The sequence below is a fragment of the Tamandua tetradactyla genome (genome assembly GCF_023851605.1).
Source record: "Tamandua tetradactyla isolate mTamTet1 chromosome Y unlocalized genomic scaffold, mTamTet1.pri SUPER_Y_unloc_1, whole genome shotgun sequence".
In the NCBI taxonomy this organism is placed as follows: Eukaryota; Metazoa; Chordata; class Mammalia; order Pilosa; family Myrmecophagidae; genus Tamandua; species Tamandua tetradactyla.
Window position 1 is genome coordinate 21,766 of NW_027518259.1, and position 12,297 is coordinate 34,062.

General features: G+C 46.2%; 1 long non-coding RNA gene across 1 annotated transcript in view; it reads right to left on the reverse strand.

The window, feature by feature from the left end:
* Positions 1-2,714: 2,714 nt before the first annotated feature.
* LOC143673051 (uncharacterized) overlaps positions 2,715-12,297 on the reverse strand; it is a 39,940-nt gene continuing 30,357 nt past the window's right edge. The window contains exon 6 of the long non-coding RNA XR_013170152.1: positions 2,715-2,861. This is a non-coding gene — a long non-coding RNA (uncharacterized LOC143673051). The remainder of the gene's footprint in view (positions 2,862-12,297) is intronic.

Sequence of the window (12,297 nt, forward strand, 5' to 3'; positions counted from 1 at the left end):
CAAAAAATTAAAGCCCTAATAATAGTTGTCTGAGATGCTGCACGATATATCAGAAATGTTTAGCCAATGGTATAGAAGTATTGTGTAGCCTTCTCTTGGTTACTGATCTGCAGCATACCAGACAACAGACAACAATCTAATGTTGCTAGCTGTAGCTTGAATTCTTTTAAAAGTCACCATACGGCACAGAAACAGACCCATTTGCTTGTCAATTACATTGTTTTACTCCAATGCTTGGTCAGTGCTACATGTTCAACAGAAAGAGCCTTTGAAAAACAATCAGTCCGGGGATGCGACCCCCTCCCCGAGGGATGTGGGGGCCCCTCCCCCGGGGATGCGCCCACCAAGGCCCTAGGCTCATCTTGGCCCTCCTCAGCTCCCTTCCTGTTTCCTGTAAGGCTGTACCTAGTCCTTTTATTTCCTAGTGGCCTCTGAAACTAGTTTATAATAAACTCCTAAGACAATATTGTTAAAAAATAAAGAAAAGAAAAACAAACAAGGCAGGTATACAGTGTACCCACGAACCTTCATAATCCTAGAAAAAATGTCAAGTACAAAAGCGAACCCTTGCTTTAACTCGAGGGCTTACATATCTAAAACAGTGTCCTAGCAGTATGCGTGCTATCTCCCCGTTTGAGTGTTTGGCTAGACCCATGTCTGGGGACCCTAAAATGAAGAAATTATCCGCCGCGTCACATGGACATCTTCCAGAAGCAGATGAGAACGTGGTGGCACTGAAAACACTTTTATCTCTGCCTGCTGGAAAAGCCTCGGTCCCTTTGGCTCTTCAGTGGACACTGCCTGCAGATGGGCTCTGGGTCATAGTGCGGGACGATGCTGTGAGACAGGCTGGTGGACACCTGGAGTCCACTGGCCTATTTTCCAGAGTGCGAATGACGCTGCACTATAACAACTGTACACAGAGCATACCTCCAAGAACTACAATCACCAGAATGACATGGTGGAAGCCAAAAAAGGCACATTGACCATGAAAGCCTGCTTCTGTGCGGGGACAGCACGAACCATCTGGTAAACTTAATCTCCAGTTCAGCGCAGGAAAACAGTTGTGCATTTAATCAATATTTAGTCAGATAAATATGACTATCTCTTCAATACTCAATCACATGCAAAATGATGCTGATGATGTTAAGGGTTACGATAATATAAATTCATTTCCTAAAAGGTTAAAGAATTGACCGATGAAGTTGAGAGTAGCATCAGCATGACTTCTGTTTTGCTTGCCATGTATTTGATTGGCTATTGCCTGTATGTACCCATGCATTCATGTCCCGCGTAAGGGATCAGGAGCTCGGCCTCAGCCGAGTGGAAAATCTCCCCAGGTCCATGAAGAACACCTGGTAAATGGGGCCAGGATGTGGGAATTACACAAACACGTTTTTGCAAAAGTGAATAGCGCTTGTTTGCTTCTCTAGATAAGCTTGCTTGCTTACAGCTGAAAAACCAGTATGTGGTACTGTGAAAACTAATGCCCCTTCTCTGCTTCTGTGGATAAGGTTGCGGTTTCAGCCTTTATAAGCCTACCTTGCAAGCTGCACGGGGCTGCTCTCTGAATCTTCCTTCTTTGAGGGTTTCTGAGGCAGTCGCTGGCCAGCTAATAAAGACGCTAACTTGGCTTGCCGTTTTTCAATTGTGTGGTCTCTCTCTCGGTACGCCCCACACATCCAGATCAGCTTCCAGCTTCATATAAGAACTTCTCTGCCCTTGCTCAGTAGGAAGAAATTACTAAATATTGGAACTTTTCCCATTTTCCCTTCATAATGTTCACAGATGGTGTTTCTTAGAAATAAGGGCATATCACGTAGAAGAAGGGGGATTTGAAAGCTGGCTGGATAAAAAAAATACTCAATATAAATCTTTAGCTGTGAAAGGCTTAGTAACCAGAAAAGTATTTCTTATGATCATTTTACTTAAGCATTAAGTCCTGACTGAGTTATTTTAATCCTAGAAACTACTGCTGAAATAGGCTGCTACTAATTTAATCACAAAAATTTACCTTCTCAGAAGGAGAAATGAACCTTAATACAAAGTAAAAATTTAAAACTAATCAAGTTTAAGCCTAGCTGACAGCGACTTAGCCTCCCTGCACTTACCTGTTGTCCCCAGCAGGTGGTGCTGCGAGGCTCCTCCCTCAGGCTCACTCCCTCCCCATCTGGAGCAGCTGCCCTGCACTTTCCCCAGCTCACCACCAGGTGGCAGGCCTGAGAGCGCTTGTCTATTAGCACGGCCCAGGCTGACCACAGTGGATCGAGTCCTGCCTACCTGGTTGAAGGTTCCTCCTCGCCTGGGCAGCTGGATGGCCAGTCTCTGCCGGCAGCACCGGGGAACTGAGCAGCACCCAGGGATCAAGTGACAATGATGCCAGACACTGCTTCTGTGGGGCTGGCTATTCCTGCACCCAGCTGGGTGAGTGCTGCCTCGCCATGTGGCCTGGGCCCCACAGTGCATCGTCACATCACCTCCAGGGTCGCCCTAGGTGCTGTCAAGAATGACCCATGCAGGGAGCTCTCCCCGCCGGCAGCGGAGTCAGGCTGGGGCTGAGGATACTCACTTATTCCTTCATTCCTCCCCACATGCCATAGCCACCCCTTGGGATCACAGCTTCGACACAACCAGCCCTCCCCTCCGGGTGCCCCCCCCCCCCAACTCCCCAACACAAAACTGCCTCAGGATCCTGTTTGATTACTCACAACCATCCCGCAGTCCCGTCACTTTCTCCCCATCCCCTGTCTTCTTCCGTGGAGCACCAGTGAACTGAAGCACTCCACTCTGCTCTACCATCTTCCTGGAAGTCTTCATACCATGTGTCCGTCCTGCAAGCTGAGCCAGGGAGGGTTTTATTTCTGTAACAGGAAAGGAGCAGAAGGAAAGTTTTTGAGTTTAAATTGACAGCGAGTAATTCAACAGTAGCCTCTAGGCTTTAAATAACTCAGGACTGCTTGAGTGAAATGATCATAATAACAAGTTTTCTAGTTAGTAAGCATTTCCAAGCTAAAGAGGTACACTGAGTATTTTTCTATCTGTCCAGCTGTCAAATCCCCCTTCTTTTGTGTGAAGAAAAGACCGGCATCTTGTTCCCAAGGACCGGCATCTTGTGATCATTTACTAGGAAGGGAAAATGGGAAAAGGCGCGCTATTTTGTAATTTCTTACTACTGAGCAGGGACAGAGAAGTTGTTATATTCATCTGGAAGACGGTCTAGACATAAATACACAGGCACAGTACAGGCAAGAGCAAATCAAATAGCTAAGAAATTGGTCGTTATTATCCTACTGTCTTACCGGCAACTTAGAAGGCATGAGCTATTGAGATGAAGACGATGACTGAGAGTCGAGGGGGTGGGCACATGGGAAAGAGAACACACCCAACACATGCCAACACAGAGGCTATCTCCTGGCTCTGACTGCTCAGCACTAGTGCTCTTAAACACAGGGTTCGTTCTGCTGCAGCTAACTAGTTTTGATCTGCTACAGCAAATACTATTCCACACCATAGTGCTGTGCAATGACTCTCCCACGTAGCAGTTTTTACTGCTCAAAAGCCTTTAAAAGCCCTAATCTGAAGGTGTTGTAGTAAAGAACTGTAAACACTTAGCAAAGAAGCATAATTACCTAATGAAATCATATCCATGAAATGGGCCCATTTGTCACTAACAGCTGTGCTGTTGAGGGTATTCTGTATTTTTGTGTGCCGTCCTGAAATCTACTGTTCTCTATCATTATAAAATTCAGAATAAATAAACTGTGTATCTTTTAAAAAAATGATATGAACTAATTTAGCACCTTCCTCCCTTTGGAGAATAAGATGAAAACCCAAAACTCACCAAAATGAGGGCCACAAGACCCAGGACCTGCTGCTCAAACAGCGTTTCCTTTTTAATTGTTTCTCTCTCTCATTTTTATTAGAACCTTGGCCATTTCTTTGCCTGTCGGGGCATATAAAAGCCCAACCTTCCCTTCGCATGATTAATAGGTTCCCATACAAAATGGAAGTGAAGAAAGAAGGGGATGATGAAAAGTATGGAGAATGAAATATGGCTAATTCAGGGATGATGTTATACATTTGAAGTGTGTGTATCACTTGTGTACATGTGTGTTCATTTCGGAAGCAGATTCAGTAGTGCAAAACACAGCTCCTTTTCGGTTTTCTAAGTAGCCGCCTCGTGATTGGTATATGGGGAACAAAGCTGTATCCTGGAGAGCAGGTGTGTAGACTGTGTTGAAATTCCAGAAGGGGAAACAAATATTCCAACTCCCTCAGGGGCTTCGGAAGAGAAGATGTGAAAATACATCCATCTTATTGGGGGATCATTGTTTTTACAAGGGAGCAGAAGCATGTCAGGGAAAGGGTCTTGAGGATGTGGCTCACTGGCATATTTTGCTTGGCTACGGTTCTAGTTTGCTAGCTGTCGGAATGCAACACACCAGGGACGGACTTTTAATAAAAGGGGATTTATTTTGTTAGTTCTTCAGAGGAAGGCAGCTGACTTTCCACTGAGGTTCTTTCTTACCTCAAGGAAGGCACAGGATGGTCTCTGCTGGTCTTCTTTCCAGGCCCCTGGGTTCCAGCAACTTTCCTCGGGGTGACTTCTTTCTGCATCTCCAAAGGCCTGGGCTGAGCGGCTAGTGCTGAGATGAGGAATGCCGAGCTGCTTAGCAGTGCTACCTTGCGCTCTCTCATTTAAGCACCAGCCAATTAAGCCAAACGTCACTCATTGCAGCAGACACGCCTCCTAGCCGACTGCAGATGTAATTAGCAACAGATGAGGTTCACGTACCATTGGCTTATGTCCGCAGCAACAAGACTAGGCGTGCTCACCTGGCCAAGTTGACAACTGAATCTAACACAGATATACGTCCCCCAATACCACCCCCTTGAATATCTCCCACATGCTAACACAGAGCTAGGAAGGTGTAGAAAATATTAAGACTCTTTGAACTGTTGAACTCAGAGTTCTCCAGAACACTATGAATGCGGAATAAATACCTGCCAAAGACAAACGGCAAATGTATTCGGATGAGGTTTCCAAGCCACATTCTGGGAACATGGGTGTTCTCTTTTGCTAGCTGGCGGAAGGCAATATACCAGAAACAGAGTGGCTTTTTAAAAGGGGACTTAATAAGTTGCTAGTTTACAGTTCTAAGGTCGAGAAAATGTGCCAATTAAAACAAGTCTATAGAAATGTCCAAACAAAGGCTTTCAGGGAAAGATACCTTGGTTTAAGAAGGCCGATGAACTTCAGGCTTTCCTTCTCAAGTGAGAAGGCACACGACGAACACAGTCAGGGTTTCTCTCTCATCTGGCAAGGCACATGTGGGACACGGTCAGGGTTCCTCTCTCATCGCGAAGGGCACATGGCAAACACAGCGTCATCTGCTAGCTTCTTCTCCCGGCTTCCTGTTTCATGAGGCTCCCCGGCAGGCATTTTCCTTTTTCATCTCCAGACGTCGCTGGCTGCTGGACTCCTCTACTTCTCGGGACTATGTCATTCTGCTCTGCTGTCTGTGAATCGCTCATTCTCCAAAATGTTTCCTCTTTGATTGGACTCAAGAAACTTATGAAGACCACCCAGATGGGTGTAGACATGTAGTCACCTAATCCAGCTTAACAGCCACTCTTGATTAAATCACATCTCCAGGAAGATATCTGATTACAGTTTCAAACATACACCATTGGATATGGCTCATTCTGCCTTTGTGAAATGGGATTTAGATAAAAATGTGGCTTTTCTAGAGGACATCCATCCTTTCAAACCAGCACAATGAGGAAAGCGTATACAAAGTTGGTTATGTCAATATAATGGACAAAATGCCTTTGCCTAGTTTCTTCATTAACTCATTTATATATAGCATCTGTATGAAAAGCAAGTACATGGTATAGGGCACATAACATGAAAGCAAACAGGAGATGGGTTGGAACAGAGATGTAATGGGAGACCAAAATACAAAATGTTAGGGTAATAAAACAATAGATTTCGGGTTTCTAGCTTTAAAAAGGATGTCACATCCATGTATAACATATGGACTGTAGGACTTACACTCCCAGGAAGAGGGACATCCATTCAGAGGTACAAAGAGATTAGAGGTAAAATGACAAGTAAGCATGTCATCTATCCAAGAGGAAGAGACTGGGATTTCTAAGGTCAGGAGGAGCATCACATCAATTCATAACGGAATTTAAAAAAAAAAAAGCAAACACAAGATTTATGCTGCCAGTGGGTGTCAATTAATATCTTACAGTATATGCATATCTTAGGATTTGGAAAAGAAGATGACATAGTTACTCAAGGACTAAAAGCAAGGGTTTAGCTGATAGGGAGCACGCATCTAAACCTAATGATAATGCTAGTGTGCATGTTGAAATAGGAGGTGTGCAGCTAATTTCCCTATGACCATATGATGTATGATTACTAGGATATTTTTTATCTGTTACGGGTTTAGTGTCCAGAATATATTGAGGACTGCAACCAGGAACATCAAAAGATGCCTAATTAAAATGGGCAAAGGTTTTACAGCCAATACTCCAAAGAAGACATGGAAATGTCAAACAACACCTGAAAAGATGCTTGCCTACACCGTCACCGGGGAAATGCAAAAGGAAAACACAATGCAAACGAAACACACTCAGGCAAATCAAAAATACACTTCATACACGATGGCTACTATTAAAGAAAACATGAAGGAAATAATCACTGAGAAGGATGCAGAGAAGTTGCAACTATTACAGATTGTTGAAGGAATGATGGTAAACATCATTTTTTGGTAAATGATGGTAAACAGTTTGGATTTTCCTTCAAAAGCTGTACATTTCCCATATGACCTAGGTGTATAATTATTTCGCGCATGTACTTCTAACGGCGTACCCCAAAGAGTGGAAAGCAGGGACACACATATCTGCACACCACTGGTCTCTGTATACTTGATAATAACTAGAAGGCCATGCCACACACATCCAAGAAATAAATAAAATGTGTCTTGGCATGCATGGAACATTCATCAGCCTTCAAACAAAATGAGGTTCTGACTAGAGGTCACAACATGCCTGGACGGGCCGGACTCCTGGAGGAGCTACAGGGAGAACCTGGACCGACAGCTCAGGGGCCTGGGCCGGGGGCTGTCCGCGTCCTGCCTCGTGGTGTGAAACACCACCACGCCGGTGGCGGAGACCATGTCCGGGGATTTTCTCCCCAAGGAGAGCCAGCCTGTGAGAAGACATGAGCCAGGCCAACTTCTACAGCTCTGCCGAGGCCAGCAAACGTGGCTTCGATGTGCTGGACGTGCATTTCCACCCGCCAGTCCGGGCAGCACCAGCGGCGAGACGGCGTACACCGGGACATACGAGCTCACCGCCATGTCTCCCAGCTGCTGCTGTGCCACCTGGCAGCCGCCTGGGGCGTGGACCTCCCTGCTGCACCCCTGTGAACAGGTGGATCCGGGATGACCACACGATGGCATGTGCAGACGGGCAGGGCCACAGGGGATGGCTGGAGAGCAGAGGTGACTCCAGTGAGTCCACCGTGCCCTGGTGCCACGGATTCAAATTTCCTCAGCAGTGGGCAGCATCATGCCCCGCTGCTGCCGCACGTCTGGCCACGGCACCCACGGCATAGCCAAGGCACCCCTTTGACCTCAAACCGAACTCCCTTATCCCCCAGCCTGTCAGGGCGGCAGTAGATTCCCGCACATCCAACTTGGTGCTGGGACGACAGACAAGATTGGCCGGGATAGAGTCAAGAAAGAGTCGCACAGCCTCTCTCAGCACCGCTCAGCCTCCTTCAGCGCCGGGACGCATGTTTCAGAGAGCATCGCCCCTCACCCCCCACGGAACACCAGCACTCATGGAGACCAGACAGCAGGCTTTCAGATCGAAGCCCTGCCTGAGGCCAGAGGCGAAGGCTCAGATGCCACACTTAGTCTCCTCAGCACCCAGAGTCAAAGGGCTTTGTGGCCTGATTGATGTTCCTCTACTCTGCCATGATTTCTGCACACTGGTTTAAGAAGAAACCACCACGTACCCTGCCATGGTGGCTCGGTCTTTACCCCTTGCCCTCACCAAGGAGCAGGCTCACCCCTTCCCCTTTGCCTGCCCTCTCACCTGTACTCCTTGGGAGAGGCTAGATACCAGACAGGACCCCATCACCACTCCCCTCTATGGGTGCGTGCAGAAAGGATCATCGAATAAAAAAGTTCTCTCATGCACAGACCCTGTGATTCTGCAAGGTCCGTATGGGACTGTATTCTAGGGGTGTGTCCATGTTGGATGGAAGCCGCCTTCTTCCATCATGCTTCAACATCCATTATACTCAGGGCAGGTCTACTGAGGACAGAGTGGGGAGGCATCCACATGGAAACGAGTCCAGAGCAGTGCCTCACAGAAGGGCTCTATACATTGGGTTGGTCTCCCTACACACGGTCAGATTTTAACTCCCTGGGTTCCTGCTGGCTTGCTGGAATCTGCTGGAGTAGTTGATGGGTCCAAATGTCTGTGATTGGCTGCATACGGCCAAACAAGCCACGCCTTGCTGTTCTCACCAGCCAGGACCTCAAAGTGTGTTGGTGCTGTTCAGTGGGCTCACACATCCCTGTTACCAGTAGGACTTATATTTATGGACAAGAAACTACTTGGCCTTGCATATAAGTAGGAGCACAGTGAGGCCCCATGGCTGTGGACTCCAAAGGCCACATCATCACTGTACACACAAGACACACTTCTTCACATCCCAGGAGTGGTGGGGCAAGGTTGCTGGAGGCCTTATCTCACAACCATAACCAAGGCTGAAAGTCCAGAGATTTTATGGGCAGGAGGATTTATCCTCATCGGCACGAGGAAATGAGCAACACCATAACTCGAACGGCACAGCTGTAGACTTAAAGGAGACGACTGGAAAAGGACATTAGGGGAGTTCACAGCCTTCACTGGGAAACGGGAAGAACACAGTCTAGAAGACAGGTAGAAAATGTTGAGATATGGACATGTGATGCTGTTCTTCACTAGCAACCAGAGAACAGATCCGCAGGTACCCAAACCAGCAGTTCTGGGGCACAGGAGATCAGGGAAAGACCATTACAACATGTAAGGAAGAGCTGGATGAAAAGGACGAGAAATGACAAGTGTCAGATTGGGTTGTGTGTGACCAGGTGCCCGCTCTCCAACCTCTGATCCCAGCAGCTGTGGAACGGCATCCTGTTAGGTGGTGAGATATGGCACATTCCTTGAAAAACGGAGGGCCAGCAAGGGTAACGCTCTTTTTCCTGCAGCCCAGAGCTTTTCTTGCAGGAGCTCAGAAGTTCCAGGCTCCATTAATCCTACAAACTGAGAGAATGCAGTGAGAGAGTAATCTCCATTGCATTTCACGTCACTCAACTCCCACTCTGGATGCCAGCTGTGCCTGGAAAACCCTAGGGCAGAGATATTTACCTGCTCAGTCTCACAGTCTACAGCCTCTCCACATGGACTCTTAGGAGCCTGTAGCTCAATGGTTGCCACAAACTGGAGAGAATGATGACGTGGCCTTTCTTGGTCATTGTTCCTCTCTGGTGGCTCTCAAAAGAGTTCCCTCCAAAATGCTTCCGCTTTAAAAGGATTCCATTGGCACAGGTGGAGGAATATCTCCTTCTAATCCAAGGTTAATACCCATAATTGGATGAGTCACATCTCCATGGAAATAGCCAATCAAGTTTCAAACCTGTACTCCACCCTCGAGTACTGACCGGGCTTTGAAAGAAAAAGGCCGCTCCCATAGGATTGGATCAGGATGAAGCCTCGTTTTCTTCCTGGGTACATAATCCTTCCAGACCAGCAACCTTCAAGATAATCTCATTAAGATAATCAGATGGCTGGAAATCTTAAATATATTGCAAGGCACATTAGGAAACAAGAAGAAATGGCCAAACCAGAGGATCATGTTAAAAAGTCCGAGGAAATAAAGAAGTTGCACAAATAACCAATGGTGGGCAAACAAATCACCCAAATATTTTCAATGGGATGTTTAAAGAGATCTAGGATATTACAAAGACACTAGAAGAGCAGAAGAAGCATCTGAGCGATTACGCAGAAAAAAGAGCAGACTTACAGCAATGAAAGGTATGGTAGATGAACTTTAAAGTGTGCTAGACACAGTTGAAGATTTGAAGATTTGAACAGATAAGAAGAAAGTATGTGCAGACTAGAGGACACAGCAAGTGAACTTGAACATGCCAAGGAACAAATGGAGAAAAAACTTTGAAATCTGTGAGCTGGTTCTCAAGGAAATGATAGGTAACTTGAAGGCAAAGAGAAGAGTAAAGGGCTGGAAAGATACTTGAGGACATTAAAAAGTTTTAATGGCTAAAACATTTGCCACCCTGAAAAAGACATAAATATTGAAATTCCAGAAGCCCAACATTCTCCAAATCGTGTAAATCCAAATAAGTCCACTTCAAGCCACACGGTGCTCAGACAATTAGTGTCCCAGATAAGGAGAGAATTCTGAAATCAGCAAGAGAATAGCGATTCTTCACAAGTAACAGAAGCCACGTGAAGCTCAACAGAGTCTTGGAGGTAAGAGGGGATGGTATCATCTACTGAAAATTCTGAAAGAGAAAAACTGCCAACAAATACTTCTTACATCCAGTAAAACTGTCCTTCAAAATTATGGAGACTTTAAGATACTCACAGAAAACTGATGCTGAGAGCACCTCCTATTAAGAGCCCTGTCCTATCAGAAGTACTAAAGGGAGTTCTCCAGATGGAGAGAGAGAGAGAGAGAGAGAGAGAGAGAGAGAGAGAGAGAGAGGGAGGGAGGGAGGGAGGGAGAGAGAGAGAGAGAGAGAGAGAGAGAGAGAGAGAGAAAGAGAGAGAGAGAGAGAGAGAAAGAGAGAGGGAGAGAGAGACAGAGAGAGGGAGAGAGAGAGAGAGACAGACAGAGAGAGACAGACAGAGAGAGAGAGACAGACAGAGAGAGAAACAACCTTAAAAACCAAAACCAATAAGAAAAAGAAGCTTAGAGGAGAGCACTGAAGTGAAGACTGTCAGTCAAAGTTAGTAAAGTATTACAAACAGAGGAAACCAATACAGCTGAGAATTAAAAGCCAACTGAAAATGGTCAACGTTAAATGTAGCTTCAACAGAACTAAAACTGAATGTTACGAGATTACATTGCAAATAAACTGGCACAGACTGGCAGTATGGCTAAAATGTATGATCTGTCTAGATGCTGTTTACAAGAGCTCCACTTTAGACCCACGGATACAAATAGGTTGTAAGTGAAGGGATGGAAAAAGTCACTATGCAAACAGTAAGCAAAAAAAAGCTTGGGTGGCTGCTGTAACATCAGGCAAAATAGACTTTATGGGCTCTTCCGACCTCAGTATCCTGTCCCCAGATCCCTCAGCAGCCTCAGTCCCCCTCGGGAGGTGACGTCCAGAAAGCACCACCAAGCTTTGGCCAGCTCCTGAAGTAGAGACTATGCCGCTACCTAAAGTTTCCAACACGTACAGAAAGGAGTTATGCTCGTCTGAAGGGGTGGGGAAGATTTCATGAACGCTACTATCAAACCTCACCACTGCGACTGGTTTGCTGTAGAACACACTTCACCCACGACATCGCAAAGTGGCCTCTGTGCAGACAGCAAGTCCAATGCGAGAAGTGAGCGATAGAGGTGCACATACGGTCTCTTTAAAGTGGAAATCGGGAGGAAGTCCCGTGGAAACAATCGGCCTCCCTTTTCCAACGACAGCAGGGTCTAACCTTTAGCCTGCGTCCGTCTTAGAGCCGTTACTGGGGAGCAATTACATAATCATGATGGATACCCTGAATGTAACCACTTCCAAGGTGAGATTTCAAACATGTACAGGCTTTAAATGTGTAATTGAGTCTGCTACTGCCGATCCAATGTGGAGCGTCATGAAGAGAATGCAAAAATTCCAGAAAACGGGAGTCCCATCCAATAGGCAGGACCTGGTTTTTGAAATGTTTGTGGAGAACCAGCCAGGAAATAGGAGACATCCTAATTTGAGTTGTGTGGTCAAGAATTGCTCTCCTGGCGGGCCGCGGTGGCTCAGCGGGCAAGAGTGCTTGCCTGCTATGCCGGAGGACCCCGGTTCGATTCCCGGCCCCAGCCCATGTAAGAAACAAACAAACAAAATATAATAAAACAAGAAAATGTTTAAAGAGGTTTCCCTTTCTTCCTCCCTTCCTTCCTTCCATCCTTCCTTCCTTCTCTCTGTCTTTCCTTCCCTTCCTCCCTCTCTCTTTAAAAAAAAAAAAAAAAAAAAAAAAGAATTGCTCTCCTATTGAGTT